This window comes from Phyllobates terribilis, unplaced genomic scaffold (genome assembly GCF_046119375.1).
Source record: "Phyllobates terribilis strain yellow unplaced genomic scaffold, ASM4611937v1 Scaffold_5__5_contigs__length_657084704, whole genome shotgun sequence".
Lineage (NCBI taxonomy): Eukaryota > Metazoa > Chordata > Amphibia > Anura > Dendrobatidae > Phyllobates > Phyllobates terribilis.
In genome coordinates this window covers 292,235,695-292,258,443 of record NW_027362765.1, presented here as the reverse complement: position 1 = coordinate 292,258,443, position 22,749 = coordinate 292,235,695, and positions in this window count along the sequence as shown.

Genomic DNA, 22,749 nt, shown 5'->3' with positions numbered 1-22,749 from the left:
TGGTTTTTATGCCCTTTGGAAGAGTGGTACAGGTTGCATTAGCTTAACAAGATGGTTTTAATGCCCCTTGGAAGAGACGTGGAGTTCAAAGTAGTTTAACAAGACTGTTTTTATGCCCCTTGGAAGGTTGGTGGAGGTTGCAGTAGCTTAACAAGACGGTTTTAATGCCCCTTGGAAGAGATGTGGAGATCAGACTGGTTTAACAAGACGGTTTTAATTCACCTTATAAGAGTAGTGGAGGTCACAGTAGCTTAACAAGACGGTTTTAATGCCTCTTGACTGAGTGGTGGAGGTCACAGTAGCTTAACAAGACAGTTTTAATGCCCCTTGGAAGAGACGTGGAGTACAGAGTAGCTTAACAAGATGGTTTTAATGCCCCTTTGAAGAGTGGTGGAGGTCACTGTAGCTTAACAAAACGGTTTTAATGCCCCTTGGAAGAGACGTGGTTGTTACAGAAGCTTAACAAGACGGTTTTAATGCCCCTTGGAAGAGATGTGGAGTTCAGAGTAGCTTAACAAGACGGTTTTAATGCCCTATGGAAGGGACGTGGAGTCCAGAGTAGCTTAACAAGACTTTTGTAATGCCCCTTGGAAGAGTGGTGGAGGTTGCAGTAGCGTAACAAGACGGTTTTTATGCCCCTTGGAACAGACGTGGAGGTCAGAGTGGTTTAACAAGACAGTTTTAATGCCCCTTGGTAGAGTGGTGGAGGTCACAGTAGCTTAACAAGATGGTTTTAATGCCCCCTTGGAAGAGACGTGGAGTTCAGAGTAGATTAACAGGACGGTTTTAATGCCCCATGGAAGAGTGCTGGACGTCGAAGTAGCTTAACAAGACATTTTTAATGCCCCTTGGAAGAGACGTGGAGTACAGAGTAGCTTAACAAGACGGTTTTAATGCTCCTTGGAAGAGTGGTGGAGGACACAGTAGCTTAAGAAGACAGTTTTAATGCCCCTTGGAAGAGTGGTGGAGGTCACAGTAGCGTAACAAGATGTTCAATGCCCCTTGGAAGAGACGTGGAGTTCAGAGTAGCTTAACGAGATGGTTTTAATGCCCCTTGGAAAAGTGGTGCAGTTCGCAGTAGCTTAACAAGACGGTTTTAATGCCCTTTGGAAGAGACGTGGAGGTAAGAGTAGCTTAACAAGACGGTTTTAATGCCCCTTGGAAGAGTGGTGGAAGTCACAGTAGCTTAACAAGATGGTTTTAATGCCCCTTGGAAGAGATGTGGAGGTCAGACTGGTTTAACAAGACGGTTTTAATTCACCTTGGAAAAGTAGTGGATGTCACAGTAGCTTAACAAGATGGTTTTAATGCCCCTTGGAAGAGTGGTACAGGTTGCAGTAGCTTAACAAGATGGTTTTAATGCCCCTTAGAAGAGACGTGGAGTTCAGAGTAGTTTAACAAGATGGTTTAATGCCGCTTGGAAGAGTGGTACAGGTTGCAGTAGCTTAACAAGATGGTTTTAATGCCCTTTGGAAGAGACGTGGAGTTCAGACTGGTTTAACAAGACGGTTTTAATTCACCTAGGAAAAGTAGTGGATGTCACAGTAGCTTAAGAAGACGGTTTTAATGCCCCTTGGAAGAGTGCTGGAGGTCGCAGTAGCTTAACAAGATGGTTTTAATGCCCCTTGGAAGAGTGCTGGAGGTCGCAGTAGCTTAACAAGATGTTTTTAATGCCCCGTGGAAGAGACATGGAGTTCAGAGTAGCTTAACAAGACAGTTTTAATGCCCCTTGGAAGAGTGGTGGAGGTCAGAGTAACTTAACAAGACAGTCTTAATGCCCCTTGGAAGAGACGTGGAGGTCACCGTAGCTTAACAAGATGGTTTTAATGCCCCTTGGAAGAGTGCTGGAGGTCGCAGTAGCTTAACAAGACGTTTTTAATGCCCCTTGGAAGAGACGTGGAGTTCAGAGTAGCTTAACAAGACGATTTTAATGCCCTTGCAAAATTGGTTGAGGTCACAGTAGCTTAACAAGACGGTTTTAATGCCCCTTGAAAGAGTGGTGGAGATCACAGTAGCTTAACAAGACGTTCAATGGTCCTTGGAAGAGACGCGGAGGTCAGAGTGGTTTAACAAGATGGTTTTAATGCCCCTTGGAAGAGACGTGGAGGTCACAGTACCTTAACAAGACGGTTTTAATGCCCCTTGGCACAGTGGTGGAGGTCACAGTAGCTTAACAAGACGGTTTTATTGCCCCTTGGAAGAGACGTGGAGTTCAGAGTAGCTTAACAAGACGGTTTTAATGCCCCTTGGAAGAGTGGTGGAGGTCACAGTAGCTTAACAAAACGGTTTTAATGCCCCTTGGAAGAGTGGTGGAGGTCACAGTAGCTTAACAAGACATTCAATGCCCCTTGGAAGAGACGTGGAGTTCAGAGTAGCTTAACAAGATGGTTTTAATGCCCCTTGGAAAATTGGTGCAGTTCGCAGTAGCTTAACAAGACGGTTTTAATGCCCTTTGGAAGAGACGTGGAGGTAAGAGTAGCTTAACAAGACGGTTTTAATGCCCCTTGGAAGAGTGGTGGAGGTCGCAGTAGCTTAACAAGATGGTTTTAATGCCCCTTGGAAGAGATGTGGAGGTCAGAATGGTTTAACAAGACGGTTTTATTTCACCTTAGAAAAGTAGTGGATGTCACAGTAGCTTAAGAAGACGGTTTTAATGCCCCTTGGAAGAGTGCTGGAGGTCGCAGTAGCTTAACAAGATGGTTTTAATGCCCCTTGGAAGAGTGCTGGAGGTCGCAGTAGCTTAACAAGACGTTTTTAATGCCCCTTGGAAGAGACGTGGAGTTTAGAGTAGCTTATCAAGACGGTTTTAATGCCCCTTGGAAGAGTGGTGGAGGTCAGAGTAGCTTAACAAGACGGTTTTAATGCCCCTTGGAAGAGACGTGGAGGTCGCAGTAGCTTAACAAGACGTTTTTAATGCCCCGTGGAAGAGACGTGGAGTTCAGAGTAGCTTTACAAGACGGTTTTAATGCCCCTTGGAAGAGTGGTGGAGGTCATAGTAGCTTAACAAGACAGTTTTAATGCCCCTTGGAAGAGAGGTGGAGGTCACAGTAGCTTAACAAGACAGTTTTAATGCCCCTTGGAAGAGTGCTGGAGGTCGCAGTAGCTTAACAAGACGTTTTTAATGCCCCTTGGAAGAGACGTGGAGTTCAGAGTAGCTTAACAAGACAATTTTAATGCCCTTGCAAAATTGGTGGAGGTCACAGTAGCTCAACAAGACGGTTTTAATGCCCCTTGAAAGAGTGGTGGAGATCACAGTAGCTTAACAAGACGTTCAATGGGCCTTGGAAGAGACGCGGAGGTCAGAGTGGTTTAACAAGATGGTTTTAATGCCCCTTGGAAGAGACGTGGAGGTCACAGTACCTTAACAAGACGGTTTTAATGCCCCTTGGCACAGTGGTGGAGGTCACAGTAGCTTAACAAGACGGTTTTAATGCCCCTTGGAAGAGATGTGGAGATCAGACTGGTTTAACAAGACGGTTTTAATTCACCTTGGAAGAGTAGTGGAGGTCACAGTAGCTTAACAAGACGGTTTTAATGCCCCTTGGCTGAGTGGTGGAGGTCACAGTAGCTTAACAAGACAGTTTTAATGCCTCTTGGAAGAAACGTGGAGTACAGAGTAGCTTAACAAGACGGTTTTAATGCCCCTTGCAAGAGTGGTGGAGGTCACTGTAGCTTAACAAAACGGTTTTAATGCCCCTTGGAAGAGATGTGGAGTTCAGAGTAGCTTAACAAGACGATTTTAATGCCCCTTGGAAGAGACGTGGAGTTCAGAGTAGCTTAACAGGACGGTTTTAATGCCCTTTGGAAAAGTGGTGGAGGTTGCAGTAGCTTGACAAGATGGTTTTAATGCCGCCTGGAAGAGACATGGAGGTCAGAGTGGTTAAACAAGACGGTTTTAATGACCCCTTGGAAGAGTGGTGGAGGTCACAATAGTTTAACAAGATGGTTTTAATACCCCCTTGGTAGAGATGTGGAGTTCAGAGTAGCTTAACAAAACGGTTTTAATGCCCCTTGGAAGAGTGCTGGAGGTCAAAGTAGCTTAACAAGAAGTTTTTAATGCCCCTTGGAAGAGACGTGGAGTTCAGAGTAGCTTAACAACACGGTTTTAATGCCCCTTGCAAGAGGGGTGGAGGTCACAGTAGCTTAACAAGACAGTTTGAAGGCCCCTTGGAAGAGTGGTGGAGGTCGCAGTAGCTTAACAAGACGGCTTTATGCCCCTTGAAAGAGACGTGGAGTTCAGAGTGGTTTAACAAGACAGTTTTAATGCCCCTTGGAAGAGTGGTAGAGGTCACAGTAGCTTAACAAGATGGTTTTAATGCCCCTTGATAGATTGGTGGAGGTCACAGTAGCTTAACAAGACGGTTTTAATGCCCCTTGGAAGAGACGTTGAGTTCAGAATAGCTTAACAAGACGGTTTTAATGCCCCTTGGAAGAGTGGTGGAGGTCACAGTAGCCTAACAAGACAGTTTTAATGCCCCTTGGAAGAGAGGTGGAGGTCGCAGTAGCTTAACAAGATGGTTTTAATGCCCCTTGGAAGAGTGGTACAGGTTGCAGTAGCTTAACAAGATGGTTTTAATGCCCCTTGGAAGAGACGTGGAGTTCAGAGTAGTGTAACAAGATGGTTTTTATGCCCTTTGGAAGAGTGGTACAGGTTGCATTAGCTTAACAAGATGGTTTTAATGCCCCTTGGAAGAGACGTGGAGTTCAAAGTAGTTTAACAAGACTGTTTTTATGCCCCTTGGAAGGTTGGTGGAGGTTGCAGTAGCTTAACAAGACGGTTTTAATGCCCCTTGGAAGAGATGTGGAGATCAGACTGGTTTAACAAGACGGTTTTAATTCACCTTATAAGAGTAGTGGAGGTCACAGTAGCTTAACAAGACGGTTTTAATGCCTCTTGACTGAGTGGTGGAGGTCACAGTAGCTTAACAAGACAGTTTTAATGCCCCTTGGAAGAGACGTGGAGTACAGAGTAGCTTAACAAGATGGTTTTAATGCCCCTTTGAAGAGTGGTGGAGGTCACTGTAGCTTAACAAAACGGTTTTAATGCCCCTTGGAAGAGACGTGGTTGTTACAGAAGCTTAACAAGACGGTTTTAATGCCCCTTGGAAGAGATGTGGAGTTCAGAGTAGCTTAACAAGACGGTTTTAATGCCCTATGGAAGGGACGTGGAGTCCAGAGTAGCTTAACAAGACTTTTGTAATGCCCCTTGGAAGAGTGTTAGAGGTTGCAGTAGCGTAACAAGACGGTTTTTATGCCCCTTGGAACAGACGTGGAGGTCAGAGTGGTTTAACAAGACAGTTTTAATGCCCCTTGGTAGAGTGGTGGAGGTCACAGTAGCTTAACAAGATGGTTTTAATGCCCCCTTGGAAGAGACGTGGAGTTCAGAGTAGATTAACAGGACGGTTTTAATGCCCCATGGAAGAGTGCTGGACGTCGAAGTAGCTTAACAAGACATTTTTAATGCCCCTTGGAAGAGACGTGGAGTACAGAGTAGCTTAACAAGACGGTTTTAATGCTCCTTGGAAGAGTGGTGGAGGACACAGTAGCTTAAGAAGACAGTTTTAATGCCCCTTGGAAGAGTGGTGGAGGTCACAGTAGCGTAACAAGATGTTCAATGCCCCTTGGAAGAGACGTGGAGTTCAGAGTAGCTTAACGAGATGGTTTTAATGCCCCTTGGAAAAGTGGTGCAGTTCGCAGTAGCTTAACAAGACGGTTTTAATGCCCTTTGGAAGAGACGTGGAGGTAAGAGTAGCTTAACAAGACGGTTTTAATGCCCCTTGGAAGAGTGGTGGAAGTCACAGTAGCTTAACAAGATGGTTTTAATGCCCCTTGGAAGAGATGTGGAGGTCAGACTGGTTTAACAAGACGGTTTTAATTCACCTTGGAAAAGTAGTGGATGTCACAGTAGCTTAACAAGATGGTTTTAATGCCCCTTGGAAGAGTGGTACAGGTTGCAGTAGCTTAACAAGATGGTTTTAATGCCCCTTAGAAGAGACGTGGAGTTCAGAGTAGTTTAACAAGATGGTTTAATGCCGCTTGGAAGAGTGGTACAGGTTGCAGTAGCTTAACAAGATGGTTTTAATGCCCTTTGGAAGAGACGTGGAGTTCAGACTGGTTTAACAAGACGGTTTTAATTCACCTAGGAAAAGTAGTGGATGTCACAGTAGCTTAAGAAGACGGTTTTAATGCCCCTTGGAAGAGTGCTGGAGGTCGCAGTAGCTTAACAAGATGGTTTTAATGCCCCTTGGAAGAGTGCTGGAGGTCGCAGTAGCTTAACAAGTTGGTTTTAATGCCCCTTGGAAGAGTGCTGGAGGTCGCAGTAGCTTAACAAGACGTTTTTAATGCCCCGTGGAAGAGACGTGGAGTTCAGAGTAGCTTAACAAGACAGTTTTAATGCCCCTTGGAAGAGTGGTGGAGGTCAGAGTAACTTAACAATACAGTCTTAATGCCCCTTGGAAGAGACGTGGAGGTCACCGTAGCTTAACAAGATGGTTTTAATGCCCCTTGGAAGAGTGCTGGAGGTCGCAGTAGCTTAACAAGACGTTTTTAATGCCCCTTGGAAGAGACGTGAAGTTCAGAGTAGCTTAACAAGACGATTTTAATGCCCTTGCAAAATTGGTTGAGGTCACAGTAGCTTAACAAGACGGTTTTAATGCCCCTTGAAAGAGTGGTGGAGATCACAGTAGCTTAACAAGACGTTCAATGGTCCTTGGAAGAGACGCGGAGGTCAGAGTGGTTTAACAAGATGGTTTTAATGCCCCTTGGAAGAGACGTGGAGGTCACAGTACCTTAACAAGACGGTTTTAATGCCCCTTGGCACAGTGGTGGAGGTCACAGTAGCTTAACAAGACGGTTTTATTGCCCCTTGGAAGAGACGTGGAGTTCAGAGTAGCTTAACAAGACGGTTTTAATGCCCTTTGGAAGAGTGGTGGAGGTCACAGTAGCTTAACAAAACGGTTTTAATGCCCCTTGGAAGAGTGGTGGAGGTCACAGTAGCTTAACAAGACATTCAATGCCCCTTGGAAGAGACGTGGAGTTCAGAGTAGCTTAACAAGATGGTTTTAATGCCCCTTGGAAAATTGGTGCAGTTCGCAGTAGCTTAACAAGACGGTTTTAATGCCCTTTGGAAGAGACGTGGAGGTAAGAGTAGCTTAACAAGACGGTTTTAATGCCCCTTGGAAGAGTGGTGGAGGTCGCAGTAGCTTAACAAGATGGTTTTAATGCCCCTTGGAAGAGATGTGGAGGTCAGAATGGTTTAACAAGACGGTTTTATTTCACCTTAGAAAAGTAGTGGATGTCACAGTAGCTTAAGAAGACGGTTTTAATGCCCCTTGGAAGAGTGCTGGAGGTCGCAGTAGCTTAACAAGATGGTTTTAATGCCCCTTGGAAGAGTGCTGGAGGTCGCAGTAGCTTAACAAGACGTTTTTAATGCCCCTTGGAAGAGACGTGGAGTTTAGAGTAGCTTATCAAGACGGTTTTAATGCCCCTTGGAAGAGTGCTGGAGGTCAGAGTAGCTTAACAAGACGGTTTTAATGCCCCTTGGAAGAGACGTGGAGGTCGCAGTAGCTTAACAAGACGTTTTTAATGCCCCGTGGAAGAGACGTGGAGTTCAGAGTAGCTTAACAAGACAGTTTTAATGCCCCTTGGAAGAGTGGTGGAGGTCAGAGTAACTTAACAAGACAGTCTTAATGCCCCTTGGAAGAGACGTGGAGGTCACCGTAGCTTAACAAGATGGTTTTAATGCCCCTTGGAAGAGTGCTGGAGGTCGCAGTAGCTTAACAAGACGTTTTTAATGCCCCTTGGAAGAGACGTGGAGTTCAGAGTAGCTTAACAAGACGATTTTAATGCCCTTGCAAAATTGGTTGAGGTCACAGTAGCTTAACAAGACGGTTTTAATGCCCCTTGAAAGAGTGGTGGAGATCACAGTAGCTTAACAAGACGTTCAGTGGTCCTTGGAAGAGACGCGGAGGTCAGAGTGGTTTAACAAGATGGTTTTAATGCCCCTTGGAAGAGACGTGGAGGTCACAGTACCTTAACAAGACGGTTTTAATGCCCCTTGGCACAGTGGTGGAGGTCACAGTAGCTTAACAAGACGGTTTTATTGCCCCTTGGAAGAGACGTGGAGTTCAGAGTAGCTTAACAAGACGGTTTTAATGCCCCTTGGAAGAGTGGTGGAGGTCACAGTAGCTTAACAAAACGGTTTTAATGCCCCTTGGAAGAGTGGTGGAGGTCACAGTAGCTTAACAAGACATTCAATGCCCCTTGGAAGAGACGTGGAGTTCAGAGTAGCTTAACAAGATGGTTTTAATGCCCCTTGGAAAATTGGTGCAGTTCGCAGTAGCTTAACAAGACGGTTTTAATGCCCTTTGGAAGAGACGTGGAGGTAAGAGTAGCTTAACAAGACGGTTTTAATGCCCCTTGGAAGAGTGGTGGAGGTCGCAGTAGCTTAACAAGATGGTTTTAATGCCCCTTGGAAGAGATGTGGAGGTCAGAATGGTTTAACAAGACGGTTTTATTTCACCTTAGAAAAGTAGTGGATGTCACAGTAGCTTAAGAAGACGGTTTTAATGCCCCTTGGAAGAGTGCTGGAGGTCGCAGTAGCTTAACAAGATGGTTTTAATGCCCCTTGGAAGAGTGCTGGAGGTCGCAGTAGCTTAACAAGACGTTTTTAATGCCCCTTGGAAGAGACGTGGAGTTTAGAGTAGCTTATCAAGACGGTTTTAATGCCCCTTGGAAGAGTGGTGGAGGTCAGAGTAGCTTAACAAGACGGTTTTAATGCCCCTTGGAAGAGACGTGGAGGTCGCAGTAGCTTAACAAGACGTTTTTAATGCCCCGTGGAAGAGACGTGGAGTTCAGAGTAGCTTTACAAGACGGTTTTAATGCCCCTTGGAAGAGTGGTGGAGGTCATAGTAGCTTAACAAGACAGTTTTAATGCCCCTTGGAAGAGAGGTGGAGGTCACAGTAGCTTAACAAGACAGTTTTAATGCCCCTTGGAAGAGTGCTGGAGGTCGCAGTAGCTTAACAAGACGTTTTTAATGCCCCTTGGAAGAGACGTGGAGTTCAGAGTAGCTTAACAAGACAATTTTAATGCCCTTGCAAAATTGGTGGAGGTCACAGTAGCTCAACAAGACGGTTTTAATGCCCCTTGAAAGAGTGGTGGAGATCACAGTAGCTTAACAAGACGTTCAATGGGCCTTGGAAGAGACGCGGAGGTCAGAGTGGTTTAACAAGATGGTTTTAATGCCCCTTGGAAGAGACGTGGAGGTCACAGTACCTTAACAAGACGGTTTTAATGCCCCTTGGCACAGTGGTGGAGGTCACAGTAGCTTAACAAGACGGTTTTAATGCCCCTTGGAAGAGATGTGGAGATCAGACTGGTTTAACAAGACGGTTTTAATTCACCTTTAAGAGTAGTGGAGGTCACAGTAGCTTAACAAGACGGTTTTAATGCCCCTTGGCTGAGTGGTGGAGGTCACAGTAGCTTAACAAGACAGTTTTAATGCCTCTTGGAAGAAACGTGGAGTACAGAGTAGCTTAACAAGACGGTTTTAATGCCCCTTGCAAGAGTGGTGGAGGTCACTGTAGCTTAACAAAACGGTTTTAATGCCCCTTGGAAGAGATGTGGAGTTCAGAGTAGCTTAACAAGACGATTTTAATGCCCCTTGGAAGAGACGTGGAGTTCAGAGTAGCTTAACAGGACGGTTTTAATGCCCTTTGGAAAAGTGGTGGAGGTTGCAGTAGCTTGACAAGATGGTTTTAATGCCGCCTGGAAGAGACATGGAGGTCAGAGTGGTTAAACAAGACGGTTTTAATGACCCCTTGGAAGAGTGGTGGAGGTCACAATAATTTAACAAGATGGTTTTAATACCCCCTTGGTAGAGATGTGGAGTTCAGAGTAGCTTAACAAAACGGTTTTAATGCCCCTTGGAAGAGTGCTGGAGGTCAAAGTAGCTTAACAAGAAGTTTTTAATGCCCCTTGGAAGAGACGTGGAGTTCAGAGTAGCTTAACAACACGGTTTTAATGCCCCTTGCAAGAGGGGTGGAGGTCACAGTAGCTTAACAAGACAGTTTGAAGGCCCCTTGGAAGAGTGGTGGAGGTCGCAGTAGCTTAACAAGACGGCTTTATGCCCCTTGAAAGAGACGTGGAGTTCAGAGTGGTTTAACAAGACAGTTTTAATGCCCCTTGGAAGAGTGGTAGAGGTCACAGTAGCTTAACAAGATGGTTTTAATGCCCCTTGATAGATTGGTGGAGGTCACAGTAGCTTAGCAAGACGGTTTTAATGCCCCTTGGAAGAGACGTTGAGTTCAGAATAGCTTAACAAGACGGTTTTAATGCCCCTTGGAAGAGTGGTGGAGGTCACAGTAGCCTAACAAGACAGTTTTAATGCCCCTTGGAAGAGAGGTGGAGGTCGCAGTAGCTTAACAAGATGGTTTTAATGCCCCTTGGAAGAGTGGTACAGGTTGCAGTAGCTTAACAAGATGGTTTTAATGCCCCTTGGAAGAGACGTGGAGTTCAGAGTAGTGTAACAAGATGGTTTTTATGCCCTTTGGAAGAGTGGTACAGGTTGCATTAGCTTAACAAGATGGTTTTAATGCCCCTTGGAAGAGACGTGGAGTTCAAAGTAGTTTAACAAGACTGTTTTTATGCCCCTTGGAAGGTTGGTGGAGGTTGCAGTAGCTTAACAAGACGGTTTTAATGCCCCTTGGAAGAGATGTGGAGATCAGACTGGTTTAACAAGACGGTTTTAATTCACCTTATAAGAGTAGTGGAGGTCACAGTAGCTTAACAAGACGGTTTTAATGCCTCTTGACTGAGTGGTGGAGGTCACAGTAGCTTAACAAGACAGTTTTAATGCCCCTTGGAAGAGACGTGGAGTACAGAGTAGCTTAACAAGATGGTTTTAATGCCCCTTTGAAGAGTGGTGGAGGTCACTGTAGCTTAACAAAACGGTTTTAATGCCCCTTGGAAGAGACGTGGTTGTTACAGAAGCTTAACAAGACGGTTTTAATGCCCCTTGGAAGAGATGTGGAGTTCAGAGTAGCTTAACAAGACGGTTTTAATGCCCTATGGAAGGGACGTGGAGTCCAGAGTAGCTTAACAAGACTTTTGTAATGCCCCTTGGAAGAGTGGTGGAGGTTGCAGTAGCGTAACAAGACGGTTTTTATGCCCCTTGGAACAGACGTGGAGGTCAGAGTGGTTTAACAAGACAGTTTTAATGCCCCTTGGTAGAGTGGTGGAGGTCACAGTAGCTTAACAAGATGGTTTTAATGCCCCCTTGGAAGAGACGTGGAGTTCAGAGTAGATTAACAGGACGGTTTTAATGCCCCATGGAAGAGTGCTGGACGTCGAAGTAGCTTAACAAGACATTTTTAATGCCCCTTGGAAGAGACGTGGAGTACAGAGTAGCTTAACAAGACGGTTTTAATGCTCCTTGGAAGAGTGGTGGAGGACACAGTAGCTTAAGAAGACAGTTTTAATGCCCCTTGGAAGAGTGGTGGAGGTCACAGTAGCGTAACAAGATGTTCAATGCCCCTTGGAAGAGACGTGGAGTTCAGAGTAGCTTAACGAGATGGTTTTAATGCCCCTTGGAAAAGTGGTGCAGTTCGCAGTAGCTTAACAAGACGGTTTTAATGCCCTTTGGAAGAGACGTGGAGGTAAGAGTAGCTTAACAAGACGGTTTTAATGCCCCTTGGAAGAGTGGTGGAAGTCACAGTAGCTTAACAAGATGGTTTTAATGCCCCTTGGAAGAGATGTGGAGGTCAGACTGGTTTAACAAGACGGTTTTAATTCACCTTGGAAAAGTAGTGGATGTCACAGTAGCTTAACAAGATGGTTTTAATGCCCCTTGGAAGAGTGGTACAGGTTGCAGTAGCTTAACAAGATGGTTTTAATGCCCCTTAGAAGAGACGTGGAGTTCAGAGTAGTTTAACAAGATGGTTTAATGCCGCTTGGAAGAGTGGTACAGGTTGCAGTAGCTTAACAAGATGGTTTTAATGCCCTTTGGAAGAGACGTGGAGTTCAGACTGGTTTAACAAGACGGTTTTAATTCACCTAGGAAAAGTAGTGGATGTCACAGTAGCTTAAGAAGACGGTTTTAATGCCCCTTGGAAGAGTGCTGGAGGTCGCAGTAGCTTAACAAGACGGTTTTAATGCCCCTTGGAAGAGTGGTGGAGGTCAGAGTAGCTTAACAAGACGGTTTTAATGCCCCTTGGAAGAGACGTGGAGGTCGCAGTAGCTTAACAAGACGTTTTTAATGCCCCGTGGAAGAGACGTGGAGTTCAGAGTAGCTTAACAAGACGGTTTTAATGCCCCTTGGAAGAGTGGTGGAGGTCATAGTAGCTTAACAAGACAGTTTTAATGCCCCTTGGAAGAGACGTGGAGGTCACAGTAGCTTAACAAGACAGTTTTAATGCCCCTTGGAAGAGTGCTGGAGGTCGCAGTAGCTTAACAAGACGTTTTTAATGCCCCTTGGAAGAGACGTGGAGTTCAGAGTAGCTTAACAAGACAATTTTAATGCCCTTGCAAAATTGGTGGAGGTCACAGTAGCTCAACAAGACGGTTTTAATGCCCCTTGAAAGAGTGGTGGAGATCACAGTAGCTTAACAAGACGTTCAATGGGCCTTGGAAGAGACGCGGAGGTCAGAGTGGTTTAACAAGATGGTTTTAATGCCCCTTGGAAGAGACGTGGAGGTCACAGTACCTTAACAAGACGGTTTTAATGCCCCTTGGCACAGTGGTGGAGGTCACAGTAGCTTAACAAGACGGTTTTAATGCCCCTTGGAAGAGATGTGGAGATCAGACTGGTTTAACAAGACGGTTTTAATTCACCTTGGAAGAGTAGTGGAGGTCACAGTAGCTTAACAAGACGGTTTTAATGCCCCTTGGCTGAGTGGTGGAGGTCACAGTAGCTTAACAAGACAGTTTTAATGCCTCTTGGAAGAAACGTGGAGTACAGAGTAGCTTAACAAGACGGTTTTAATGCCCCTTGCAAGAGTGGTGGAGGTCACTGTAGCTTAACAAAACGGTTTTAATGCCCCTTGGAAGAGATGTGGAGTTCAGAGTAGCTTAACAAGACGATTTTAATGCCCCTTGGAAGAGACGTGGAGTTCAGAGTAGCTTAACAGGACGGTTTTAATGCCCTTTGGAAAAGTGGTGGAGGTTGCAGTAGCTTGACAAGATGGTTTTAATGCCGCCTGGAAGAGACATGGAGGTCAGAGTGGTTAAACAAGACGGTTTTAATGACCCCTTGGAAGAGTGGTGGAGGTCACAATAGTTTAACAAGATGGTTTTAATACCCCCTTGGTAGAGATGTGGAGTTCAGAGTAGCTTAACAAAACGGTTTTAATGCCCCTTGGAAGAGTGCTGGAGGTCAAAGTAGCTTAACAAGAAGTTTTTAATGCCCCTTGGAAGAGACGTGGAGTTCAGAGTAGCTTAACAACACGGTTTTAATGCCCCTTGCAAGAGGGGTGGAGGTCACAGTAGCTTAACAAGACAGTTTGAAGGCCCCTTGGAAGAGTGGTGGAGGTCGCAGTAGCTTAACAAGACGTCTTTATGCCCCTTGAAAGAGACGTGCAGTTCAGAGTGGTTTAACAAGACAGTTTTAATGCCCCTTGGAAGAGTGGTAGAGGTCACAGTAGCTTAACAAGATGGTTTTAATGCCCCTTGATAGATTGGTGGAGGTCACAGTAGCTTAACAAGACGGTTTTAATGCCCCTTGGAAGAGACGTTGAGTTCAGAATAGCTTAACAAGACGGTTTTAATGCCCCTTGGAAGAGTGGTGGAGGTCACAGTAGCCTAACAAGACAGTTTTAATGCCCCTTGGAAGAGAGGTGGAGGTCGCAGTAGCTTAACAAGATGGTTTTAATGCTCCTTGGAAGAGTGGTACAGGTTGCAGTAGCTTAACAAGATGGTTTTAATGCCCCTTGGAAGAGACGTGGAGTTCAGAGTAGTGTAACAAGATGGTTTTTATGCCCTTTGGAAGAGTGGTACAGGTTGCATTAGCTTAACAAGATGGTTTTAATGCCCCTTGGAAGAGACGTGGAGTTCAAAGTAGTTTAACAAGACTGTTTTTATGCCCCTTGGAAGGTTGGTGGAGGTTGCAGTAGCTTAACAAGACGGTTTTAATGCCCCTTGGAAGAGATGTGGAGATCAGACTGGTTTAACAAGACGGTTTTAATTCACCTTATAAGAGTAGTGGAGGTCACAGTAGCTTAACAAGACGGTTTTAATGCCTCTTGACTGAGTGGTGGAGGTCACAGTAGCTTAACAAGACAGTTTTAATGCCCCTTGGAAGAGACGTGGAGGTCACTGTAGCTTAACAAAACGGTTTTAATGCCCCTTGGAAGAGACGTGGTTGTTACAGAAGCTTAACAAGACGGTTTTAATGCCCCTTGGAAGAGATGTGGAGTTCAGAGTAGCTTAACAAGACGGTTTTAATGCCCTATGGAAGGGACGTGGAGTCCAGAGTAGCTTAACAAGACTTTTGTAATGCCCCTTGGAAGAGTGGTGGAGGTTGCAGTAGCGTAACAAGACGGTTTTTATGCCCCTTGGAACAGACGTGGAGGTCAGAGTGGTTTAACAAGACGGTTTTAATGCCCCTTGGTAGAGTGGTGGAGGTCACAGTAGCTTAACAAGACGGTTTTAATGCCCCCTTGGAAGAGACGTGGAGTTCAGAGTAGATTAACAGGACGGTTTTAATGCCCCATGGAAGAGTGCTGGACGTCGAAGTAGCTTAACAAGACATTTTTAATGCCCCTTGGAAGAGACGTGGAGTACAGAGTAGCTTAACAAGACGGTTTTAATGCTCCTTGGAAGAGTGGTGGAGGACACAGTAGCTTAAGAAGACGGTTTTAATGCCCCTTGGAAGAGTGGTGGAGGTCACAGTAGCGTAACAAGATGTTCAATGCCCCTTGGAAGAGACGTGGAGTTCAGAGTAGCTTAACGAGATGGTTTTAATGCCCCTTGGAAAAGTGGTGCAGTTCGCAGTAGCTTAACAAGACGGTTTTAATGCCCTTTGGAAGAGACGTGGAGGTAAGAGTAGCTTAACAAGACGGTTTTAATGCCCCTTGGAAGAGTGGTGGAAGTCGCAGTAGCTTAACAAGATGGTTTTAATGCCCCTTGTAAGAGATGTGGAGGTCAGACTGGTTTAACAAGACGGTTTTAATTCACCTTGGAAAAGTAGTGGATGTCACAGTAGCTTAACAAGATGGTTTTAATGCCCCTTGGAAGAGTGGTACAGGTTGCAGTAGCTTAACAAGATGGTTTTAATGCCCCTTGGAAGAGACGTGGAGTTCAGAGTAGTTTAACAAGATGGTTTTAATGCCCCTTGGAAGTGGTACAGGTTGCAGTAGCTTAACAAGATGGTTTTAATGCCCTTTGGAAGAGACGTGGAGTTCAGACTGGTTTAACAAGACGGTTTTAATTCACCTAGGAAAAGTAGTGGATGTCACAGTAGCTTAAGAATACGGTTTTAATGCCCCTTGGAAGAGTGCTGGAGGTCGCAGTAGCTTAACAAGTTGGTTTTAATGCCCCTTGGAAGAGTGCTGGAGGTCGCAGTAGCTTAACAAGACGTTTTTAATGCCCCGTGGAAGAGACGTGGAGTTCAGAGTAGCTTAACAAGACAGTTTTAATGCCCCTTGGAAGAGTGGTGGAGGTCAGAGTAACTTAACAAGACAGTCTTAATGCCCCTTGGAAGAGACGTGGAGGTCACCGTAGCTTAACAAGATGGTTTTAATGCCCCTTGGAAGAGTGCTGGAGGTCGCAGTAGCTTAACAAGACGTTTTTAATGCCCCTTGGAAGAGACGTGGAGTTCAGAGTAGCTTAACAAGACGATTTTAATGCCCTTGCAAAATTGGTGGAGGTCACAGTAGCTTAACAAGACGGTTTTAATGCCCCTTGAAAGAGTGGTGGAGATCACAGTAGCTTAACAAGACGTTCAATGGCCCTTGGAAGAGACGCGGAGGTCAGAGTGGTTTAACAAGATGGTTTTAATGCCCCTTGGAAGAGACGTGGAGGTCACAGTACCTTAACAAGACGGTTTTAATGCCCCTTGGCACAGTGGTGGAGGTCACAGTAGCTTAACAAGACGGTTTTAATGCCCCTTGGAAGAGACGTGGAGTTCAGAGTAGCTTAACAAGACGGTTTTAATGCCCCTTGGAAGAGTGGTGGAGGTCACAGTAGCTTAACAAAACGGTTTTAATGCCCCTTGGAAGAGTGGTGGAGGTCACAGTAGCTTAACAAGACATTCAATGCCCCTTGGAAGAGACGTGGAGTTCAGAGTAGCTTAACAAGATGGTTTTAATGCCCCTTGGAAAATTGGTGCAGTTCGCAGTAGCTTAACAAGATGGTTTTAATGCCCTTTGGAAGAGACGTGGAGGTAAGAGTAGCTTAACAAGACGGTTTTAATGCCCCTTGGAAGAGTGGTGGAGGTCTCAGTAGCTTAACAAGATGGTTTTAATGCCCCTTGGAAGAGATGTGGAGGTCAGACTGGTTTAACAAGACGGTTTCAATTCACCTTAGAAAAGTAGTGGATGTCACAGTAGCTTAAGAAGACGTTTTTAATGCCCCTTGGAAGAGTGCTGGAGGTCGCAGTAGCTTAACAAGATGGTTTTAATGCCCCTTGGAAGAGTGCTGGAGGTCGCAGTAGCTTAACAAGACGTTTTTAATGCCCCGTGGAAGAGACGTGGAGTTCAGAGTAGCTTAACAAGACGGTTTTAATGCCCCTTGGAAGAGTGGTGGAGGTCAGAGTAGCTTAACAAGACGGTTTTAATGCCCCTTGGAAGAGACGTGGAGGTCGCAGTAGCTTAACAAGACGTTTTTAATGCCCCGTGGAAGAGACGTGGAGTTCAGAGTAGCTTAACAAGACAGTTTTAATGCCCCTTGGAAGAGACGTGGAGGTCACAGTAGCTTAACAAGACAGTTTTAATGCCCCTTGGAAGAGTGCTGGAGGTCGCAGTAGCTTAACAAGACGTTTTTAATGCCCCTTGGAAGAGACGTGGAGTTCAGAGTAGCTTAACAAGACAATTTTAATGCCCTTGCAAAATTGGTGGAGGTCACAGTAGCTCAACAAGACGGTTTTAATGCCCCTAGAAAGAGTGGTGGAGATCACAGTAGCTTAACAAGACGTTCAATGGGCCTTGGAAGAGACGCAGAGGTCAGAGTGGTTTAACAAGATGGTTTTAATGCCCCTTGGAAGAGACGTGGAGGTCACAGTACCTTAACAAGACGGTTTTAATGCCCCTTGGCACAGTGGTGGAGGTCACAGTAGCTTAACAAGACGGTTTTAATGCCCCTTGGAAGAGATGTGGAGATCAGACTGGTTTAACAAGACGGTTTTAATTCACCTTGGAAGAGTAGTGGAGGTCACAGTAGCTTAACAAGACGGTTTTAATGCCCCTTGGCTGAGTGGTGGAGGTCACAGTAGCTTAACAAGACAGTTTTAATGCCTCTTGGAAGAGACGTGGAGTACAGAGTAGCTTAACAAGACGGTTTTAATGCCCCTTGCAAGAGTGGTGGAGGTCACTGTAGCTTAACAAAACGGTTTTAATGTCCCTTGGAAGAGACGTGGAGGTCACAGAAGCTTAACAAGACGGTTTTAATGCCCCTTGGAAGAGATTTGGAGTTCAGAGTAGCTTAACAAGACAGTTTTAATGCCCTATGGAAGAGACGTGGAGTCCCGAATAGCTTAACAAGACTTTTTAATGCCCCTTGGAAGAGTGGTGGAGGTTGCAGTAGCGTAACAAGACGGTTTTAATGCCCCTTGGAACAGACGTGTAGGTCAGAGTGGTTTAACAAGACAGTTTTAATGCCCCTTGGTAGAGTGGTGGAGGACACAGTATCTTAACAAGACGGTTTTAATGCCCCCTTGGAAGAGACGTGGAGTTCAGAGTAGCTTAACAGGACGGTTTTAATGCCCCATGGAAGAGTGCTGGACGTCGAAGTAGCTTAACAAGACGTTTTTAATGCCCCTTGGAAGAGACGTGGAGTACAGAGTAGCTTAACAAGACGGTTTTAATGCTCCTTGGAAGAGTGGTGGAGGTCACAGTAGCTTAAAAAGACGGTTTTAATGCCCCTTGGAAGAGTGGTGGAGGACACAGTAGCTTAACAAGACGTTCAATGCCCCTTGGAAAAGACGTGGAGTTCAGAGTAGCTTAACAAGATGGTTTTAATGCCCCTTGGAAAAGTGGTGCAGTTCGCAGTAGCTTAACAAGACGGTTTTAATGCCCTTTGGAAGAGACGTGGAGGTAAGAGTAGCTTAACAAGACGGTTTTAATGCCACTTGGAAGAGTGGTGGAGGTCGTAGTAGCTTAACAAGATGGTTTTAATGCCCCTTGGAAGAGATGTGGAGGTCAGACTGGTTTAACAAGATGGTTTTAATTCACCTTGGAAAAGTAGTGGATGTCACAGTAGCTTAAGAAGACGGTTTTAATGCCCCTTGGAAGAGTGCTGGAGGTCGCAGTAGCTTAACAAGATGGTTTTAATGCCCCTTGGAAGAGTGCTGGAGGTCACAGTAGCTTAACAAGACGTTTTTAATGCCCCGTGGAAGAGACGTGGAGTTCAGAGTAGCTTAACAAGACAGTTTTAATGCCCCTTGGAAGAGTGGTGGATGTCAGAGTAGCTTAAAAAGACGGTTTTAATGCCCCTTGGAAGAGACGTGGAGGTCACAGTAGCTTAACAAGACGGTTTTAATGCCCCTTGGAAGAGTGCTGGAGGTCTCAGTAGCTTAACAAGACGTTTTTAATGCCCCTTGGAAGAGACGTGGAGTTCAGAGTAGCTTTACAAGACGATTTTAATGCCCTTGCAAAATTGGTGGAGGTCACAGCAGCTTAACAAGATGGTTTTAATGCCCCTTGAAAGAGTGGTGGAGATCACAGTAGCTTAACAAGACGTTCAATGGGCCTTGGAAGAGACGCGGAGGTCAGAGTGGTTTAACAAGATGGTTTTAATGCCCCTTGGAAGAGACGTGGAGGTCACAGTACCTTAACAAGACGGTTTTAATGCCCCTTGGCACAGTGGTGGAGGTCACAGTAGCTTAACAAGACGGTTTTAATGCCCCTTGGAAGAGACGTGGAGTTCAGAGTAGCTTAACAAGACGGTTTTAATGCCCCTTGGAAGAGTGGTGGAGGTCACAGTAGCTTAACAAAATGGTTTTAATGCCCCTTGGAAGAGTGGTGGAGATCACAGTAGCTTAACAAGACGTTCAGTGCGCCTTGGAAGAGGCGTGGAGTTCAGAGTAGCTTAACAAGATGGTTTTAATGCCCCTTGGAAAAGTGGTGCAGTTCGCAGTAGCTTAACAAGACGGTTTTAATGCCCTTTGGAAGAGACGTGGAGGTAATAGTAGCTTAACAAGACGGTTTTAATGCCCCTTCGAAGAGTGGTGGAGGTCGCAGTAGCTTAACAAGATGGTTTTAATGCCCCTTGGAAGAGATGTGGAGGTCAGACTGGTTTAACAAGACGGTTTTAATTCACCTTGGAAAAGTAGTGAATGTCACAGTAGCTTAAGAAGACGGCTTTAATGCCCCTTGGAAGAGTGCTGGAGGTCGCAGTAGCTTAACAAGATGGTTTTAATGCCCCTTGGAAGAGTGCTGGAGGTCGCAGTAGCTTAACAAGACGTTTTTAATGCCCCGTGGAAGAGACGTGGAGTTCAGAGTAGCTTAGCAAGACGGTTTTAATGCCCCTTGGAAGAGTGCTGGAGGTCACAGTAGCTTAACAAGACGTTTTTAATGCCCCGTGGAAGAGACGTGGAGTTCAGAGTAGCTTAACAAGACAGTTTTAATGCCCCTTGGAAGAGTGGTGGATGTCAGAGTAGCTTAAAAAGACGGTTTTAATGCCCTTTGGAAGAGACGTGGAGGTCACAGTAGCTTAACAAGACGGTTTTAATGCCCCTTGGAAGAGTGCTGGAGGTCTCAGTAGCTTAACAAGACGTTTTTAATGCCCCTTGGAAGAGACGTGGAGTTCAGAGTAGCTTAACAAGATGATTTTAATGCCCTTGCAAAATTGGTGGAGGTCACAGCAGCTTAACAAGATGGTTTTAATGCCCCTTGAAAGAGTGGTGGAGATCACAGTAGCTTAACAAGACGTTCAATGGGCCTTGGAAGAGACGCGGAGGTCAGAGTGGTTTAACAAGATGGTTTTAATGCCCCTTGGAAGAGACGTGGAGGTCACAGTACCTTAACAAGACGGTTTTAATGCCCCTTGGCACAGTGGTGGAGGTCACAGTAGCTTAACAAGACGGTTTTAATGCCCCTTGGAAGAGACGTGGAGTTCAGAGTAGCTTAACAAGACGGTTTTAATGCCCCTTGGAAGAGTGGTGGAGGTCACAGTAGCTTAACAAAATGGTTTTAATGCCCCTTGGAAGAGTGGTGGAGGTCACAGTAGCTTAACAAGACGTTCAGTGCGCCTTGGAAGAGGCGTGGAGTTCAGAGTAGCTTAACAAGATGGTTTTAATGCCCCTTGGAAAAGTGGTGCAGTTCGCAGTAGCTTAACAAGACGGTTTTAATGCCCTTTGGAAGAGACGTGGAGGTAATAGTAGCTTAACAAGACGGTTTTAATGCCCCTTGGAAGAGTGGTGGAGGTCGCAGTAGCTTAACAAGATGGTTTTAATGCCCCTTGGAAGAGATGTGGAGGTCAGACTGGTTTAACAAGACGGTTTTAATTCACCTTGGAAAAGTAGTGAATGTCACAGTAGCTTAAGAAGACGGCTTTAATGCCCCTTGGAAGAGTGCTGGAGGTCGCAGTAGCTTAACAAGATGGTTTTAATGCCCCTTGGAAGAGTGCTGGAGGTCGCAGTAGCTTAACAAGACGTTTTTAATGCCCCGTGGAAGAGACGTGGAGTTCAGAGTAGCTTAGCAAGATGGTTTTAATGCCCCTTGGAAGAGTGGTGGAGGTCAGAGTAGCTTAACAAGACGGTTTTAATGCCCCTTGGAAGAGACGTGGAGGTCACAGTAGCTAAACAAGACGGTTTTAATGCCCCTTGGAAGAGTGCTGGAGGTCGCAGTAGCTTAACAAGACATTTTTAATGCCCCTTGGAAGACACGTGGAGTTCAGAGTAGCTTAACAAGACGATTTTAATGCCCTTGCAAAATTGGTGGAGGTCACAGTAGCTTAACAAGACGGTTTTAATGCCCCTTGAAAGAGTGGTGGAGATCACAGTAGCTTAACAAGACGTTCAATGGCCCTTGGAAGAGACGCGGAGGTCAGAGTGGTTTAACAAGATGGTTTTAATGCCCCTTGGAAGAGACGTGGAGGTCTCAGTACCTTAACAAGACGGTTTTAATGCCCCTTGGCACAGTGGTGGAGGTCACAGTAGCTTAACAAGACAGTTTTAATGCCCCTTGGAAGAGACGTGGAGTTCAGAGTAGCTTATCAAGACGGTTTAAATGCCCCTTGGAAAAGTGGTGGAGGTCACAGTAGCTTAACAAAACGGTTTTAATGCCCCTTGGAAGAGACGTGGAGGTCACAGTAGCTTAACAAGACGGTTTTAATGCCCCTTGGAAGAGATGTGGAGTTCAGAGTAGCTTAACAAAACGGTTTTAATGCCCTTTGGAAGAGACGTGGAGTCCAGAGTAGCTTAACAAGACTTTTTTAATGCCCCTTGGAAGAGTGGTGGAGGTCTCAGTAGCTTAACAAGACTTTTTTAATGCCCCTTGGAACAGACGTGGAGGTCAGAGTGGTTTAACAAGACAGTTTTAGTGCCCCTTGGTAGAGTGGTGGAGGTCACAGTAGCTTAACAAGACGGTTTTAATGCCCCCTTGGAAGAGACATGGACTTCAGAGTAGCTTCACAAGACGGTTTTAATGCCCCTTGGAAGAGTGGTGGAGGTCACAGTAGCTTAACAAAATGGTTTTAATGCCCCTTGGAAGAGTGGTGGAGGTCACAGTAGCTTAACAAGACGTTCAGTGCGCCTTGGAAGAGGCGTGGAGTTCAGAGTAGCTTAACAAGATGGTTTTAATGCCCCTTGGAAAAGTGGTGCAGTTCGCAGTAGCTTAACAAGACGGTTTTAATGCCCTTTGGAAGAGACGTGGAGGTAATAGTAGCTTAACAAGACGGTTTTAATGCCCCTTGGAAGAGTGGTGGAGGTCGCGTAGCTTAACAAGATGGTTTTAATGCCCCTTGGAAGAGATGTGGAGGTCAGACTGGTTTAACAAGACGGTTTTAATTCACCTTGGAAAAGTAGTGAATGTCACAGTAGCTTAAGAAGACGGCTTTAATGCCCCTTGGAAGAGTGCTGGAGGTCGCAGTAGCTTAACAAGATGGTTTTAATGCCCCTTGGAAGAGTGCTGGAGGTCGCAGTAGCTTAACAAGACGTTTTTAATGCCCCGTGGAAGAGACGTGGAGTTCAGAGTAGCTTAGCAAGACGGTTTTAATGCCCCTTGGAAGAGTGTTGGAGGTCACAGTAGCTTAACAAGACGTTTTTAATGCCCCGTGGAAGAGACGTGGAGTTCAGAGTAGCTTAACAAGACAGTTTTAATGCCCCTTGGAAGAGTGGTGGATGTCAGAGTAGCTTAAAAAGACGGTTTTAATGCCCCTTGGAAGAGACGTGGAGGTCACAGTAGCTTAACAAGACGGTTTTAATGCCCCTTGGAAGAGTGCTGGAGGTCTCAGTAGCTTAACAAGACGTTTTTAATGCCCCTTGGAAGAGACGTGGAGTTCAGAGTAGCTTAACAAGACGATTTTAATGCCCTTGCAAAATTGGTGGAGGTCACAGCAGCTTAACAAGATGGTTTTAATGCCCCTTGAAAGAGTGGTGG